This window comes from Bison bison, unplaced genomic scaffold, assembly GCF_000754665.1.
Source record: "Bison bison bison isolate TAMUID 2011002044 unplaced genomic scaffold, Bison_UMD1.0 scf7180017864289, whole genome shotgun sequence".
In the NCBI taxonomy this organism is placed as follows: Eukaryota; Metazoa; Chordata; class Mammalia; order Artiodactyla; family Bovidae; genus Bison; species Bison bison.
Window position 1 is genome coordinate 16,449,820 of NW_011494861.1, and position 3,821 is coordinate 16,453,640.

Below are 3,821 nucleotides of genomic sequence, written 5' to 3' on the forward strand. Positions count from 1 at the left end.
TTTTTTTTGCCTCACTGTGTGGCATGTGGGATCTTAAGTCCCCCGACTAGGGATTGAACCCACACGCCTTGCAATGGAAGTGCTGTGTCTTAACCACTGGACTGCCAGGGAACTACTGGCAGTCATTCTGCTGCTAATCATCCTTTTATTTTCTCCTTTCCTACTCCTGCTCCTCTTGGTCAGATCCTCTTTATTTCCACCTGAACTGGTAAGTGGATTCGTAACTGGTCTTTTTGCCTCATTAAAAAAAAAAAAAAAAAACTTAACCCATCTCCTTTTGGTGAAATGAAAATAGCTCCTGCCATATCAATAAACAAGAAATGTCACAGCCATCATCGATTTCTGGTCTCCGAAAGTGAATGAGGGCTCCCAAAACTGAGATCCAGTGGACGCTGCCACACCCCATGGTGATTGCTGAGGAGTTGGGGGAATGCAAGAAGCAGCCATCTGCCAATTGGGCCACTCCTTAAGGTGAACAGAGAAACAGGATTGGCTCCAGATAGCTGAGGTGCATATGAAGGGAATGAATTCACGGAGCCCAGAAGCTTGCATCTTCCAATACACAGAATGCTAAAGTCCTTAACTTGGTATCTGATCTTTATATTCAGATTGCCTATTGCCTGTGTTGCAGACTTGTATATAGCCTGACTTCCCCTCCTGCCTCCTTGGAGCAGATTTCTCAGAGCTACTGATATGTTGTCTTCTGGCCTTGGAGTCCTAAACATTCCCACCAAATAATTCTCTACTTTCAGATCATGATTGTATTTTTCAGTCGACATTTCCCCCCAAAACCTCCATGCTTTTCTGCTGCCAGAGTAAACTCTCTCACACATTACGACTCACTTTTGGTAGCTTGCTTTCTCTTATAAAATAAAGTCCAGCCCTCTGCAGCAGCACCCTTTCCTTCCCCCCAGGCACCTCTAACCGCAATGGATAATCCCCTTTCCAACGTTCCCCTTGGTGGCCCTTTCTCAAAAAGATTTTATTTTAGGCAGCCTTTCCACCCAGTTCAATTTAGTTCACTAAGTGCTTAATTGAACACCAACAACACCATAGTTTCTGTCATCTAAGGAGGTAAGGAGCAGATGACAAGATGGGTGGGTGGGGAAAGATATTTCAAGTTACTGGGGTTAGCACTGTATCTGTCATATGTCAACACAATCCCGCGAAAAGGTTTTTGGCTAAGCCACCCCAGTGGAGGAGACTGAAAGTACATTTTCACCAGGCCAAAACCACTGCTGGAACTTTGCTAGGGAGATAGGAAAAGTTGCGTTTGTAGAACTTGAGATCTTGTGTATCAACCACGTTCTGAGAGGGGGTAAATGTATCCTTTTTATTTTTACATTAATCATAAAGACAGGTCTCTAAATGAAGGTGATGTGATTAATATCTTGCACATTTTAAATCAGTGGTGGCGGATATCATCCCCAACTCATAAAAACGTGTTACATTCTCTTCCCAAGCAGTTCCAAGGAGATGCTCATTTTCTGAGTCTCATTTTCCATATCTTCCTGATACTAGAGACTTGGAATTGCTGATTTTTCACCTCTCTTGTTCTGCCAGCAGGCTAGGTACGGTGTACAAGTTGGCACTGCCTAAAGAAGTGATGACCTGATTCTGGGCCCCTCGTTTTGCCAAGCCTGGCTGCCTGGCTTGCAGCTCTACTGCTTTCCTTTAATTCTGCTATGATCCAGAGATGTCAAGTAAGTTGGTGCTTGAGAAGGAATGGTTCCGGATAATCTCATTTAACCAGTGAGGCACAGCTCAGCAGGTCACTCACTGCCAATCCGTCCGTCCAGCTCCCAGGATTCATAATCCCAGTCATGGCCTTCTTATCTGTATGCAGAGGAAACTGCTGCCAAGTCCTCTTTCTATTTTAGCTACCTACCTCTTTCTCTCAAGCTAATTCCCCATTCTAAGGACGTGGTTTACTTTCCCTCATTGTATTCATTTCCTGTGGCTGCCAGAACAAATTGCCCCAGACTGGGTGACTTGAAAGAGTAGAAACTTATTCTCCCAGGGTCTGGAGGCCAGAAGTCCAAAATCAAATGTCAGGGGGTCCCACTCCCTCCGAAGACTGTAGGGGAGGCTCGTTCCTCTTCCAGCTTCTGGTAGCTCCTGGCCTTCCTTGGCTTGTGGCATCATTACTCCAACCTCCGCTCCTGACTCCCCCTGGCCCTCCTCGCTCTGTCTTTGCATTCTTTTCTGCCTCTTATAAGAACATTTTCATTTGAATGTTTGCCATTCGGATGATCTCATCTCAGTCTTACCTTAATAACATCTGCAAAGACCCTATTTTCAAATACAGTTATATTCTGGGTTGTGGATTCACATGAATATTGGGGATCGGGGGGTGAGGACACTATTCAACCCACCACACACACCAACTTTGTCAAGATGCCATTGCAGTGGGTCTACTGCTAATGCTCTTTCCAGCCTCATTTCCAAGCTCCTCTTTTGCTATCTGACTCCATTAGGAGCGACTCATAATATGTGCGCGCAATATTCACCCATTCTGAATTTCTAAAGAGATATCCAAAGGTAAACACATATTTACTAGAATTTCTCATGGTGTAAAGTCAAGGTTAGGGAGGGTGGGACTGATATACTCATATACAACTCTTTCAGTAACGTACTTGGTTGCCATATTTCCCCCAGCTGTCTCTCTCTCTCTATATATATATATGTGTATATATACATGAAAAATGCAAATACTATAAATATCTATAATACCTAAATATACTATGTATATTATTAATATAATTAATACAATTATTAATTTATATTATTTTCCTCTACTTTTAAATTTTTTTCATGACTTTTTAAAAATCGCTTTTTTTAAAAAAAAATTATTTTTAATTGAAGGATAATTGCTTTACAATATTGCTTTGGTTTCTGCCATACATCAACATGAATTAGCCACAGATATACATATGTCCCTTCCCTCCTGAACCTCCCTTCCAGCTCCCACCCCTTCCCATCCCTCTAGGTTGTTACAGAGCCCTGGTTTGAGTTCCCTAAGTCAGGCAACACATTTCCATTGGCTATCTATTTTACATATAATAGTGTATCTGCTTCCCTGCTCTTCTCTCCATTTCGTCTCACCCTTTTCTTCTTCTCCTCCATCCACGTCCACAGTCTGGTTCCTATGTCAATTTTTTTTTTTAATTGGGAGATAATTGCTTTACAGAGTTGTGTTGGTTTCTGCCGTACACAATACAAATCAGTCATAATTACTTATATTCCCTCCCTCATGAGCCTCCCTTCCCTCTCCCATCCCTCCCTTCCAGGTCGTCCCAGAGTACAAGGCTGGGCTCCCTGTGTTATACAGAAGCTTCCCACAAGTTATCTGTTTTACACATGCTAGGGTGAATATGTCGATGCTACTTTCTCAATTCATCCTACTCTCTCTGTCCCCCACTGTGTACGTAAGTCTTTTCTCTGCGTCTGCATCTCCATTTCTTCCTATAAACAGGTTCATCAATACTATTTTTTCTAGATCCCACATGAAAGAAAGAAAGTGAATGTGAAAGTCACTCAGTCATGTCCGACTGTGTGGCCCCATGGGCTGTAGCCATGGACTGAATATATATATGCATATATATTCCAGTTATATGTATTCTTTTCAGATTCTTTTCCATTATAGGCTACTACAAGATATTCAATATAATTTCTGTGCTATACAGTAGGACCTTGTTGTTTTTTTTTTTTTTAACCTATTCTGCATATAGTAGTGTATATCTGTTAATCCCAAACTTCTAATTTATCTCTCCCCTTCCCATTTGGTAACCATAAGTTTGTTTTGTGTGTCTGTGAATCTG